Raw genomic sequence first — 15,274 nt, forward strand, 5'->3', positions numbered from 1 at the left:
AGTGTAGCTGCGGAAGAGGGACTGTTCCACGTATTCAATGAGGCTGCAAGCATAGCTTGGGCCCATGCAGGTGCCTATGGCCACCCCCTTTGTCTGTAGGAAGTGCGAGGAGTTGAAGGAGAAGTTGTTAAGGGTAAGGACGAGTTTTGTTAAGCGGATAATGGTGTCGGTGGAGGGGGACTGGTTGGGCCTGTGGGAGAGGAAGAAGCGGAGGGCATTTAGGCCATCCATGTGGGGAATGCAAGTGTACAGTGATTGGATGTCCATAGTGAAGATGAGATGTTGGCGGCCACTCCTCCTCTCTCTATTTATTTCGGAGCTCCCTTCCCCCTCCCTCATTTCTGAAGAAGTTTCTGAAATGTCAACTTTCCTGCTCCTCTGATGCTGCTTGGCCAACTGCGTTCCCCAGCTCCACAGTGTGTTATCTCTGACTCCAGCTTCGGCAGTTCTTAGTATCTCTGTCTCAACCTTCCTTCTTTAAAAAAAAACTGGACAAAATACACCTCTTAAAGCCATGATATTATCACATTATCTATAACACTAATGATTTTATAAACTACAAGGTTACCTCTCAACCTTCTGCACTCCAGTGAAAAAAATCCCAGCCTAACCAGCCTATTTTTATGACTAAAATCCTCCATTCCCAGCAACATCCTGGTAAATCCTTTCTGAATGTTTTGCAATTTAGTATATCCTTCTTTCTGATATTTACAAATATTTATCCTATTCTGTTTTGAACGTTCTGTTTGAACCTGCTTCTGTTACACTTTCAGATAACTTGCTGTTTTATTTTTCTTAAAATGTTTCTCCAGGTTCTTTTACCAGTCATCTTATAACCATGTCATCTGGTCACTGCCCTTGTTCCCATGGGAAAATATTCTCCTCATATACTCTCCATGAATCCTAAATGGTTTTGAGTACCACTACCAAATCTCAATTTAACCTTGTTTAACTTTTTTGTTTTATTTCATAGGAGGTGGATGTCAATGGTAAACCCAGCATTTTTCACACATCCTTAATTACCGTTAAACTGATGCTTTTTGAAAGGCATTTAAACATCAATTACATTTACTCTAATCTGGAATCACATGTAGGCTAGAATAAGAATGGATGGCCAATTTCCTTCTTTGGAGTATATGAGTGAAAAAGACTTTTTTTAATGACAATCAATCATAATTCATGTTCTCCATTACCAGGACTAGCTTCTCATTCCAGATTTTAATCATTGCATTTGAATTCCACCGCTGCCTTGGTAGGAATATGACATATGTTCATAGAACATCAGCCTGAGTCTTTATATATTACTTGCTTTGCAGTAAGAGTGGAGGTGATGGCCCAGTGGTATTATTGTGGGACTGTTAATCTACAGAGCTAGGTAATGTTCTGGGTACCTGGATTCAAATCCCATCATAGTAGATGGGGAATTTGAATTCAATAAAGAAATCTAGAATTAAAAGTCTAGTGATGATATAAATTCATTGTTGATTCTTGGAAAAACCCATCTGGTTCATTGATGTCCTTTAGGAAAGAAAACTGCTATCCTTACTTGGTTTGGCCGACATGTGGCTCCAGACATACATCACGTGGTTGACTCTTAATTTACCCTCTTGGCAATTAGGGATGGGCAATAAATGCTAGACTAGCCAGTGACAGCCTCATCTTGAGAATGAATAAAAGAAACTTAACTAATTTTCATCTTGGATATTATGAGTTTATATGGATGATATCAGATATTAGTCCAGTGAAATTAACATGACAATATGCATCTCCACAGTCATGTGTCATTTTCTCTGTCTATGCAAAAATGTTTCCTTTTGAGCTCTTAGTTGACCGTATTCTTCCAAGGGCTTCCCTTTTACTATTTATAAGCTTATAAAATCTTTTGGTTCCCTTTTATGTTGCCAGTTTATTTTTTCTCATTCACTACATTTGTACATCTTATTGTCCTATTTCAATTCCTCCAAATCCAAAGGATCTTTGGCTTCAGCAGGTCTCATAGCTTTGGCAAAGAAGCATATTGTTCCCTCCCAGATAACGTATCTAACTCCTGACAGTAAAGAGTAGGGTTCCATAGAATGAAATAAATTGCATATAGCTGTAAGCATGATCTCAGGATATTTGAGATTTGTTTTAGCCAATGAAGCTTAGTCACTTTGCAATATAGAAGGATGCAATAACCATTTATTGCATAGGATGGTATCCACAAATAGCAATCACAAATTAGTTGAACAATAAATATTGACCTGCTTTTCTTCATAAAGCAGTGTGAGGCCTGTTTCATTACCTGAATGATAAGTTTAAAAGTAATTTAATATCTCATCCAAAACATAGTATTCTCCTGAAAGTATAGAAACCCCTCTTAGAATCAGTTTAGATTACATGATCTAGTCTTGGACTGTGGCTTAAACCTATGAACATTTGATACAGAGGCAATAGTACTCCAACTGAATTACAGCTGACACCTGCAAAATAGTCTAGGAACTGCTCTGATATACCTTCTTGATATAAAATTGGCCCATGTTACTTTGAACTATAAAATGGTTGGAACTTAAAAACCAAGGATGAAATCCAGATGTAGCCTGGTTTCACTCCAAATCCAAATTTCATGATTGGAACTCCATCCCAGTTACACATTGGCCCAGATGTAAACTTTGGGTTCACCCTAAACAACTGTATCAATGTTGTATTCTATTAAAATGAGGAGATTAAGTAGGCCAATAAGTTGTTAAATCATTGATATATTATTTGCTCATTTATGTTCATAATCAGTTCCAATTTACACTAGCCAACAGCTGAACCATTCTAAAACTATTCAAGTATAACATTCACTTCAAGATTCTGCTATCAAGGAGGATATGGTTTGACACAAAGGAGTGTTGACATCTGGTAGATCTCCACACTTAAAATGAGGTATCTCTCCAGGAGTTCTGGTTTATGTAAGTTAATCAGAAGTTGTAGCTGACTCTTTAATGTAGAGTTTGTCTTTTTTGTCTTTTTTCTCCATATACCTTTCAAAAACATCACAGTGAGAACTCACAGATACCTTCACTTTTGAACTCCATCTCTTAAACTATCTTTTATAATTTTTTAAAAGATTTCCACAGCTTGCTACAGGACCACAGCTTATAATTCAGCCTGCATTATAGCAGCCAGAATTTCTGAACAGAAGACGTTCTGCCTCAGATGGATGTGAATGCTTTATTTTAATCTTCTCACAATGTCACATTTCCTAAAGTTCCAGATGGTTTAAATTGAATCTCATTCATTTAAATTATGATTCATCTTCAAATGCTTTTTCCATTATGAATATCTGTCTGTCTTAAATTAAATGTTATGATTCTGCGTTTTTTCTTCCTCAAGCCAGTTAAACATTAACACACGTAATTCTTCCCAGATTGGTAACACAAATTTCTGTTTGAAAGCAGTTGATGCAAAAAGCGACAGATTTATTTGTAGTAAATTTATTTTAAAATGGTTTTTAAAAATCCCCAGAAGGTTGGCTAAATTTTAACAAAAATTGGCTAAGTGTCAATATCAGTGAGTTTCATGGAGGGTTTCACTCCATGACTTCTAAAGTCATCTCATTTACTTCTCTGTAGACCACTTTATTATGGATGCATCACATTTCTGCAGTGCCCCATTTGTGCTATGTGCACTCACTGAAGATGGAGGTATTACCACTGCTGAGACCTTCAGGAATTCCAGACAACAACAGCTATTTAAAGCCCGGCCATGCACCAGGTCAAACTCTGCCAGCCAGATGGTCCCCTTCACAGAGCACGTAGTGAGAGGGGAATGATAAAGTAATGTTTCTCAGGAAACATAAGCAGCATAGGTGACTCTTCATTCCAAAACTAGTTAACATTTGTATATTAATTGCTACTTTACATCATGACTTGTCATTGTAACTGCAAATAGTGTGACTCATTAACACCTAGAATAGTAATATATTGTCACTGTTCAATGTGAGTGCATCACATGCTGGAAAAAATTCAAACAGTTGAAAACATTATTGAACAACAGCAAATGTGAAGAAAAAATCAAACAAAAAAGTATAATTGACTCTGGGACATAAACGGGGCATTTTTTTTTACTTTTCTGTATTTTTGAAGATAGGCTGAAATGGGGAAAGGGCTACTTTAAGAAATGATTGTACCTTCAGGTTTAAAGGCAAGCTATTGTGAACTTATTGTGTTTTTTTTAAAGTCATTCATAGAAGGTGGGTATCACTGGTTAGATCAGTATTTATTGCTCATTCTTAATTACCCAGAGGACAGTTAAGTCTCAACCACATAGCTGTGGGTCTGGAGTCACATGTGGGTTAACAGTAATAGTACTTGCACTTTGAGTGACAAAATCTGACTGTTTTGTGATGAGAATTTTGGATGAAAACAGCATTTACTTCAAAAAAAACAGGGAGCTAGCAGCAAGAAAAGGTTTTCACAAGACTGACTGCTCAACCTTTGATTATTCACATTGAATTAAGTTTCTTCTCCTGGCCTAACACTGTTGATCATTTATTCTTAAAAAAACATTTTTCTTTAACAGAACCATTATTTTGACCAAACTACTAGTGCCTTTTTGGGTAGTATTTAAAATATATTTCCATATTTTTAGTGAAAATATTAATTCTCTGGATGGGGACATTGTTGCATTTATTACTTATCCTTAGGTTCCCTGTTAAAGTAATGACTCATAACTCTGATCCGGAACCCACTTAGTATTAAATTATTACACTCAACAATTCAAGAATCTGAGTGAATAACATTTTGCTGGGACTAGATCACATACCAATGGATATTGGGTTTCTTTGTAGGAAATTAATGAACCAATTGGGTTTTAATGAAATACGACAACTTCATGATCACTTTTATTTCTAACAGTTCTTTTGAAACTTGAGAGATATATGTTAAAAGATTGAATGTAAATTCTCAGATAGCAAAGGTTTAAATGCATTTTAATAGATCATTTGTTGAAATCGTGGATGACCTGTCACTTTACACTTTTGAACCCCAAACTTTATTGGATGATGTGTTGAAACTATCAACACCTACAATTAAAAGCCAATAATGATTGGTATAGTCTCACACTTGAAACAAATCATAGTTCTAAATGAATGTAACTCAGATACTTTATTGTTGAAATGCTAGAAAAGAGCTGATATGGTGCTGTAATTAAAAAGGTACCTTAATGTTCAAGGCAGAAAAATCCAAAGCTTCAGATGGATTGACTGATCATTTATAAAATATATTTTAATTTTTCATACTTCCACATAATTCAAAATCATACCTTTAGTTTTAAATTGAATCCTATCCATTACATAATGACAATATTGGGATTTGACAGCGCTTCATATACTATGCCACTATGAAACAAAATTACTTGAATGACAAAAAATACGAAAACTTGTAAACATTATGATGCAGTCAAGTCTAACATCATTCTAAAGAAAATTGCCTTTCTCAATTCTCTATTCTCTATTATCACAAACCACTCACGGCAATGATGAAGTGCCTCTTATTTATGTAACTGAGTTGAAATAAAATGACTGCAATCATGTTGGCAAAAATAATAACTATGTTTTTGCAGAGCATTATCTTCCCAACAGCAATATGAGACAAATGATTTGTTCTGTGGCAGGTCACTCCACCCCACCACCTGACCTTGAGTGGATAGAATCCCTGGACTGACCTTTAGTAGGCAGAACCTCTGGTCCACCTTGTTGACTAACCTGGATGGACAGTCCCAAGTGATGATTGTCAAATTCTCTGACTGGTCTCTGTGTGACTCCCCGACTGACTTACTGAGACTCCCCAGATTTGTTGCACTGACCCTAAAGGGCTGACCATGGCCTATTCCCTGGACTGTTATGATATTCCACCTGCCCATGCTCCAGTCCTGATAAGAACAAGCAAACTACTGACTGTGTCCAAGCCTCTGGACAGATAATAAATGCTTTGACTTACTGTGCTGGCCCCCACCAACCACTCCCCTATCTGACATCACCGGACCCGAAACATTAACTCTGATTTCTCTTCACAGATATTACCAAACCTCCTGAGCTTTTCCAGCAATTTCTCTTTTTGTTTCTGATTTCCAATATCTGCAGTGCTTTCGGTTTTTATTGAAATGCAGAACTATCTTGATGTCCAGAATTCCATTTCTGCCAATCTCATCCTATTTTCCCAACTCACTCACCAATGCCCATTTTTTTCAGGTGCAGAGAAAACTGGGAAAATACTGTCACATGTCTCTATGAGTTGACTCTTCCCTAGGGCAGGTGACCTGGTCCTTCTGCTCCTTCACCCACTTTAGAGTTGTGTCTATAATATTGCAAGTCCTCATCTTTTCTATTAAACATCAACACTTCACAGTTTCCTGCATCAAATTTCCTTTAATGATTCCACCAGCTTATTTATATCTTCAAAGACCCTCTACGCCTTGCTTACAGTTCATAAGTATTTTTATGAATTTCAAATCTTGAAATTGTACCTGGCACACTCAAATTTAGGCCATAATAATAGATCGAAGAAAGCAGTGTTTTTTTTTTCAATACTGACTTCTGGGCAACCTTCCTCCAGTCAGTAAAACAACCTGTCATCCTAATCTCCATTTCCTGTCATTGAGACAGCTTCATATGGTTTGAGAAGAAATTAAATATTTTCTTAGGGATAAAATGATCAAATGGTAGAGGGAGAAAGTAGGAACAGGGTACTATGTTGAATGATCAGCCATGATCATGTTGAATTCCAGAGCAGGCTCGAACGGCCAAATACCCTACTCCTGCTCCAATTTTTTATGTTTACATGTTTTTATGTCCAAGTTGCAACCATCTGTTATTACCCAGACTTTAACTTTGTTGAAATGCCTCTCTTGTAATGCTTTAACAAATACCTTTTTGAAGTTATGTACACCACATCAGCTGTATTGCCCTCATTCTCTTTTATCTCATCAGAAATACTCAATCAGGTTAATTAAACATGATTTGCCTTTAACAAAGTCATGCTGACTTTTCTTAATGAATCCTCATTTGTCCAAGCGAGTGTTTATTGTCTTTTATAAGTTTGGCCACCATGAATTGGAGACAAGTTCAAAGCGTTGTTCCCCAGGGATTGGTGTTGGGACCCTTACTCTGTCCGATTTATATAAATAATTTGGGGATGAGTGTTGATGAAAAATTTATAAATTTTCTGATGATACTAAGCTCGGATGAATACTGAGGATGCGTGACTTCAGAGGGACGTCGACAAGTTGCCTAAATGGGCCAACATCCAGCAGGTGAATTTCAATGCTGAGAAATGTGAAGTAATGCAGTTTGGTAGAAGAAACAGTGGCAACTTTGAGGGGAATACGGTAACAGAGGGAGCTCAGGGTTCATGGTTCTCTGAAAGTGGCCCGGCAAGTTGAAACAGTTGTTAAGAAGGCCTGTAGGAATCTTGGGTTTATAACTAGAGGCATAAAGTTTGAAAGCAAGGAAGTGACATTAGACTTCTACAAATTATTGGTCATACCATATTTGGAGTATTGTGTTCATTCTGGGTACCTTATTTAAGGAAGAATGTTAAAGCTCTGGACAGAGTGCAAAGGAAGTGTATTAGAATGTTACCAAGAGTGAAGGGTTTTAGATACAAGGAAAACTTAGAGAGATTGGACTTTGCTCCTTGGAGCAGAAAAGATGAAGAGGTGACCTTAGTGAAGTGTTAAAAGTTATGAACAATTTTGACAGGGTAAAGAAGGATATTTTGTTTCCACTAGTTGGTATGCCAGTAACTAGGGGTCACAATTTCAAGATTGTCAGTAAGAGAGTTAGGAGAGAGATAAGGTGAAATTTCTTTACTCAGAATAGTTAGAATTTGGAATGTGCTGCCAGGGAAATTGGTAGATACAGATTCCATAGGTGGTTTCGAAAGATGTCTGGATATATATGTGTGAGAGTGATGAATTTAGAGGGCTATGGAGATATGATGGAGAATGGAACTGGCTGAGTAGTTATTTTGGGAGCAGTACAGACATGATGAGACGAATAGTCTCCCTCTGCACTGTAAAATTCTTTGATTCAATGAATATTGAGCTGACTGGCCTGTAGTTTCTGGATTTATCCTGACACCTATTGAACAAGACTGTACCATTTGCAATTCTCGAGTTCTCTGGCACAGCTTGTGTTTCTAAAGAGGACTGAAAGATTATTGGTTGTGCTTGCAATTGCTATCCCTAATCTTTCCCTCAGTACCCTTGAATACATCTCATCAGTACCTGGCGACTTAACAACTTCAAGCACTGCCAGCCTTTCCAATACCTTTAACAATTTTTCAGCTATCATTAGGTACCAGCTATCTCCTCCATCACTGAATTTTGAAACAAATTCTTCCTTAGTAGCTTAACCACGTCCTCTGATTTTGTACGTTATGTTCACTTTTTTGTTCCTAATCTGCCCTTTTGCTCCAAATATCATCATTATCTTTTCTCACTGTATTCTCTCTCTGCTTCTCTTTTTGCATTTTTTCACACTTTCACTCGTAACTTTCTATATATAAACGGGTTCTCAATTTTATTGTTAACCTGAATTCTGACTATTAACTATTGCTCTACACCTTGTGGAAATGTACTTCAAATGCATTTGAAACAATCTCCTCTTGTTTCATAACAAAACAGAAATTGTTGGATAAACTCAGCAGGTCTGGCAGCATCTATCAAAGGCATGGTGGCTCAGTAAGTAGCACTGCTCTCTCATAGCAGCAGGGACCCAGGTTCAATTTCGAGCCTCGAGTCACTGTCCATGTGGAGGTCGTGTGGCTTTCCTTTGAATGCTCTTGTTTCCTCCCACAGTCCAAAGACGTGCAGGTTAAATGGATTGACTGTGCTAAATTGCCCATAGTGTCCAGCGATGTGTAGGCTATGTAGATTAGCCATGGGAAATGCAGGGTTATAGGGTACAGGTGTGGTTCTGGGTGGGATGTTCTTTGGAGGGTTAAAATGGACTTTATGAGCCAAATGGCCTGCTTCTACAATGTAGGGAGACTGAATCTCAGTTCTATGAGAACCTGCGGAGAGAAAGCCGAGTTAAAGTTTCCAGTCTAGTAACCCTTCTTCAGAACTGTATTCCAATCCTGTTTCACTATGCTAATCTTTGACTGAAAATTACCTGGACCAAATCTCCTCATTTCATTGAAATTGTCCTTTCGCCAGTTAATTGTTTAATTCCATTGTTTGCAGCTCAACCTTCTCTATCATTAATCTAAAACTTGGATCTAAACATTTGTGAACTTTTTACCAAACCACTAAACCAGTGAATCTATTCCAATTTCATAATAGTAAACATAAGTTTTCTTCTTTGGTATTTATTTGATATTTTCTTACATATTATTCTATGATGTGTATTAAATCTGTCCTATGCTAGTACATATTTTCAGACTTAGATCAGAAAAAAAATCACTGCATGAGGTGGAACAATATGTTGAAAATAACAGTGCTATGCTACTGTTACTTATCCCATTGACATATCATTTAGCTTTCCACAGCCACAATGCATGAATTTCAGTGTATCTGAATTGTTTATATATTAGTGCAAGGTGCTTCTCCTGTACGCAAACAAGACTTTACCTACTGCATCTGGCTGAATTTTCATCTCATGCCTGTCCATCTGAAACTTCCTAGAATGATAAATGAATGCAATGCAAAGTGAAAGAAATGAATTATCTGGCTTTTGGGAACCTTTGACAGACCAGTTTCTATAAATAATTGAGTGCCAATTAACGTAGTGTGTAACATTTACACATCCTCTAAATTGTTGTAGTATAGTGCTAACATTATGTGCTGGTGTGTTTTATTTTAGTAATTTACTCAAATCTTATTTAACAGGTTAATCATCACTATTGTAGTTTGGAAGCAAAAGTAGATACACATACAGGGAAAAATCATTTCTAGGCATTTGTGACATTTGCTAATTGCTAGTACATATACAATTCTTCTTGCCCTGGTTCGTTTAAAATAATGAACATTTTAACTACAAGCCTGGCTGTAAGCATTATGTCGTTAGGTTTCAATCAATTCTGATGAGGTAGCCACAGTAAAGGAATACTTACATGGTAATACTTGTGACCCTCAGCGGAACTAGGTTACAAAATGTCACAGAAATCAGGTTAAAGGAAAATTATTGTTATATTTACACCACGTCCTATTTTGTGTTTGGTTTAAAGTGTGCAAATTTCTTTTGTTTTGTAACTTGTCACTTGTCACTATTTAGTATCATTATATTTGAGGAGCCAATCTAATAACTAATTTCTTTGATCTCTCTACAATGTTTTCCCATTCAAGTTCCAAGTCAATTTGTTCCTTGTGTTTTATTAGGTTATTTGGAGCATATTCTTACATATCAAATACCTCAATGACATTGGAAATGCCTTAAAAGAATTACTACAAACTAATCAATCTGGATTTAATTATTATGTTGTTTATCTCTTTTATTTTACATTTTTTGCTGTACTTTTATCAATCTCTTACTCAGTTTTGATTTATTACGATACATTATATTTCGTCTAACGCATGGTCTCTCACTTTAGTTACTAATAGCTTCTTGGAATCATAATATTAATCTCCTGCACAATGTATGGAACCCTGATTTTCTTTATTGTGTGGGAAATCTACTCAATGGCATAAGCAAAAGCTTACTATGTTATCAATAACTAGGGATTAAAATTGGCTTAGTTAAAATTTCCTAGAGAAATAACAAATATATCCTAATCAATATCACAGATATAAAGTGGCCATATTGCCTATAAATAGGGTTTAAATACTCGCACCGTTTCCAGTTCTTTGAATGGGTTAACATAAGAGCTAAAATACCCTCAAGACTCAGTGATACATTTATCATTCACTGTTGTTAAGTGTTAAAAACAATTAGTCTTGGAGTGTGATGTATTGTAACCATCAATCATGCTTTTCACAAGTGGCTAACAGATGTAAAACTTGTAAGGCTATGCTATATAGGCCTCTACACCATTTTATTAATTTAACTTGTTCATATCCTAAGTCTGGTCACCTGTAAATTAGTAAATCTGTAAATTTTACACATCTTTTGTACTGTATTCTTTTGTGCAATTCATTCCGGTTTAAGCAAAATCAAACCGCTCACTTCCTGAAACAAAATTACCGTTGCCTTGAAAGGAAGAAGAAATTAATGGCTCAAATATTGCAGTTGTAATGATAGTTTGATATAATTGCTATTTTCTACAAAAATTTAACCAGGTCATCTCTAACTTCTAGACACCAATTACTTCTTACTTGTGCCATTGATTTTATTTCCCAAGGCATAAAGGAAATTCTTGGTTGAAATCAGAGTCTTGGACAAGATTAATACTGGAATTCCCAGTGCTCACTGGCTTACAACTGCGAAACTGACAGCAACTTCTGGCCTTTGCATTTGTACAATTAGAGACTGAAATCCAGGAAATGCTTTCAGTAATTCCCTGCTCGTTCGTGGTGTGCACTTTGGAAGCTCTTTAGACTGAAATCTTTAAAAAAAATTAGTGATCTTACAGTAATTTACTCTCTTCAATAGCATTATTGATGTTAACAAGTAAGATTTAACTGTGTCTTTTAACAGCATACTAATTCATAACCACGGTTGAACAAACTTTTTTGAGGCTCGAGAAATTTAATCTAATATTTGTATAATATCAGTTTTTCCACTCTGATCAAAGTTCCATAGCCGTTTAATATAATAACTCTTCTGCTTAAAGTCAATTTATGACATTTTAACCTTTAATTTTAACCTTTTAACCTTTTTACTTGAGAAAGGATGTACTGGCACTGGAGGGGGTGCAAAGGAGGTTCACTAGGTTGATTCCGGAGTTGAGGGGGTTGGCTTATGAGGAGAGACTGAGTAGATTGGGATTATATTCATTGGAATTCAGAAGATTGAGGGGGGATCTTATAGAAACATATAAAATTATGAAGGGAATAGATAAGATAGAAGTAGAGAGGATGTTTCCACTGGCAGGTGAAGCTAGGACAAGAGGGCATAGCCTCAAGATTAGAGGGAGCAGATTTAGGACTGAACTGAGAAGGAATTTCTTCACCCAGAGGGTTGTTAATCTATGGAATTCCTTGCCCAGTGAAGGAGTTGACGCTACTTCAGTAAATATTTTTTAAAAAAAGGTAGATTTTTTTTGAACAATAAAGGAATTAAGGGATACGGTGAGAACGCGGGTAAGTGGATCTGAGTCCACGAAAGCATCAGCCATGATCTTATTGAATGGCGGAGCAGGCTCGAAGGGCCAGACGGCCTACTCCTGCTCCTAGTTCTTATGTTCTTAATACATTTCCCTATCTATATTTTGCTGTCTGTAGCATTTGCATCAACTGAAGACTAGTAGTGCATCTTTCTTCCTGGCTTCTGTCTGTGAAAATTCTTCAGTATTATTAGCCACTTACCCTCATTGATAGCACCATTGCTGAATCCTTGGAGACTCCCTTGGTGCCAGATTCAAACCAACATCAGGAAGGGTGAAATCCATAATATAAGAGATTACCAGATCTTTATAGGTGCATTACTTTGAAATCAGAGGCAAACTACCATGTCAACAAAATCTGGACCTTGATGTTTATATTTACCTCACCATACATTCATCCCTCATATGTAATGTCAAGACACTAACTTGTTTCTAAGCATAGTATCTTGTCACCATCCATCAAACTACAATAACAATGCTGTGAATTTATGTACGAGAATAGATGCTCATGGTCCACTGTAGTTGCAGTTTTTAATGGTTCAAATAAGACCAATACCTGTGTTGTAAATTAAAGATTTTGAATTGTTTCTATTTGAGTGTTTTTAGGAGGTGGTTTAATAAAAAGATTATGATTAGAAAACTTGAGCATGTTGCAAATAAACCTGAATGCTCGAGGGAAGTTGCTGCCAGATCTTACAACTCCAGCAAACAATGTTCAAAGGCGACTGCATGGCAGGCTTCTGGGAAGTTGCATAACCTATCCTAGTTTATTCCCATAGCCTATATAATAGAAGTCAATGGAAATTTTTCTGAAGTGATAAAGAGCGAGACTACATTAGAAATGTAGAATGATGAAAACAGTTATTATGCAGACTTATTTGTGCACATCAGCTACTTAGATTTATTTGTTTATATATTTAATAATTTCCAGATGTGCAAAGTGTAAAAAGTGATTATTATCTCAGATTTTAATTAAATACAAATATCACAGGGGCTGAGGCATTTAAATGACATGTGAAATATTCATGCCAAAATAGACCATATCATTGAACGTTTTAATAATTGTTCTCTAAATGGTTACTCTGAAAATATATGCAAGTGATTTGCAATATTGTGTTTGGATTGCGGTAAACTATTTCTCTATATTTGGTAAATAAAAGAATAAGTATTAACAATATCAGCCACAGTTGTCAGAAATATTGCTAATAAATATCAATTATAATAGTTATAGAGTCATAAAGTCATAAAGCATGGAAACAGATCCTTCGGTCCAACCAGTCCATGCTGACCATGTTCCCAAACTAAACTAGCCCCACCTTCCTGCATTTGGCCTATATTCCTCCAAACATTTCCTATTCATGAACTTATCCAAATGTTTTAACTGTGCCTGCTTCTACCACTTTCTCTGGCAGTTCATTCCATACATGAACTACTCTCTGCGTAAAAACGTTTCCCCTCATAACCTTATTAAATCTTTCTCCTCTCACCTTAAAAATATATCCCCAAGTTTTGAACTCCCCCACCTTGGGAAAAAATGCTTGTCATTCACCTTATCTATGCCCCTCAATAAAGGCACCCCTCAACCTTTTGCGCTCAAGTGAAAAATGTCCCAGCTTTTCCAGACAGTTTTTATATCTCAAAACGTCCATTCCCAGCAACATCTTGGTCGAACTTTTCTGACCCTTCTCCAGTTTAATGATATCATTCCTATAACAGGGTGACCAGAACTGCACACAGTACTTCAGAAGAGGCCTCACCAATGTCCTGTACAATGTCCTGTCTAATCCAGAAACCTCCAAAGTTATTTCTTCTATACTTGGTAACACTGGGGTGCAACCCTCATATAATTTGAAATGAATATGATGTTAATAATGATGTTATTCTGTTATTCTGACATCAGCAGAGCTGAGAAAAATGTGATTGAGAACAAGAGAGAAAAAATGTACTCGAGGTCTGTGTTCAGGGACGTGTATGTGTTTGTGTAAAAATAAATTTTAGAGTATTACAGAGAGTGAGAGAGCCCTATTTAAATTAAAGGACAAACTAGGCATGCAAGAGCCTAAGAATAACAGCAGCCAATAAGACAATGTAGCCTCTGATATGCGATTAGAGACACCAGACACCCCAGAAACTATAAGATAGTTTAGGATCAACGAAAGGACAATCAACAAACAGAAGTTTATATGAGAAGCACAATCCATTGACATAGCTATGGTAGTCCAAGGCATAGTTTCTGGATAGTTCTCTCAAAGCATGCTTGGATCAACCATTGCAAAACTTTGAACCTTATCTGGCCAGAAATAAGAGATTCTAGGTGGGATTGTACAAAACAAGGAATTAACGTCTTTAATAATCGAAAGGACAATTCTGCCAACATTTCAGTGGTGCTGCTGGAAAGCTAGCCAGAGATTTAATGGGAATGAAGAGCACTTTCTATGTCTCTAAAGCCCCTCATCTTCCACCAGCCTCCTGATCACAACCAACAGAGAAGATCAACTTTCTTCTTGCTCTTGGTGGGTGTCAGGATTTGAATTTGGGGTTAGAACAGGGTAGTGTCCCAAAACATCCAATTTGATTTCACTAAATGATTTTGTGTAGAATAATGGAGGAAATGCCTGGGTAGTAATTTATTCCACATTTTGGCTGTGATTTCACTGGTGGCTACGTAAAGTGTTGCATACAATTTGGCTTGAATCTCCAGGCTTGGAAACCTTGGCCTGACATCTCACTTTGTTAACCACTGAGTGGTTTCTCCTGGATACTACATATATATCACTGTGAGTTGAGATCAACAGCAGGCTCAGTTAGGATGTTTCTATTGTTAAACAGCTTGACTATATTCATTGTTTAACGTGACACTTGAAGAATGACAAATGGAATATCAGAAAGCAGTTGATGTCCATGGAAATATGCTGTGGCCAGAGATAATGTGCAAACAAGGCAAGGAAAGAGATGGAAGAGGGAAATATGCAAAAGGATTTATTTTGGTATGATGCTTATAGCAGTGTCAGAGATAGATAAATATTACAATAAAATAAATGTGT

This window comes from Rhincodon typus, chromosome 13 (assembly GCF_021869965.1).
Source record: "Rhincodon typus isolate 14 chromosome 13, sRhiTyp1.1, whole genome shotgun sequence".
Lineage (NCBI taxonomy): Eukaryota > Metazoa > Chordata > Chondrichthyes > Orectolobiformes > Rhincodontidae > Rhincodon > Rhincodon typus.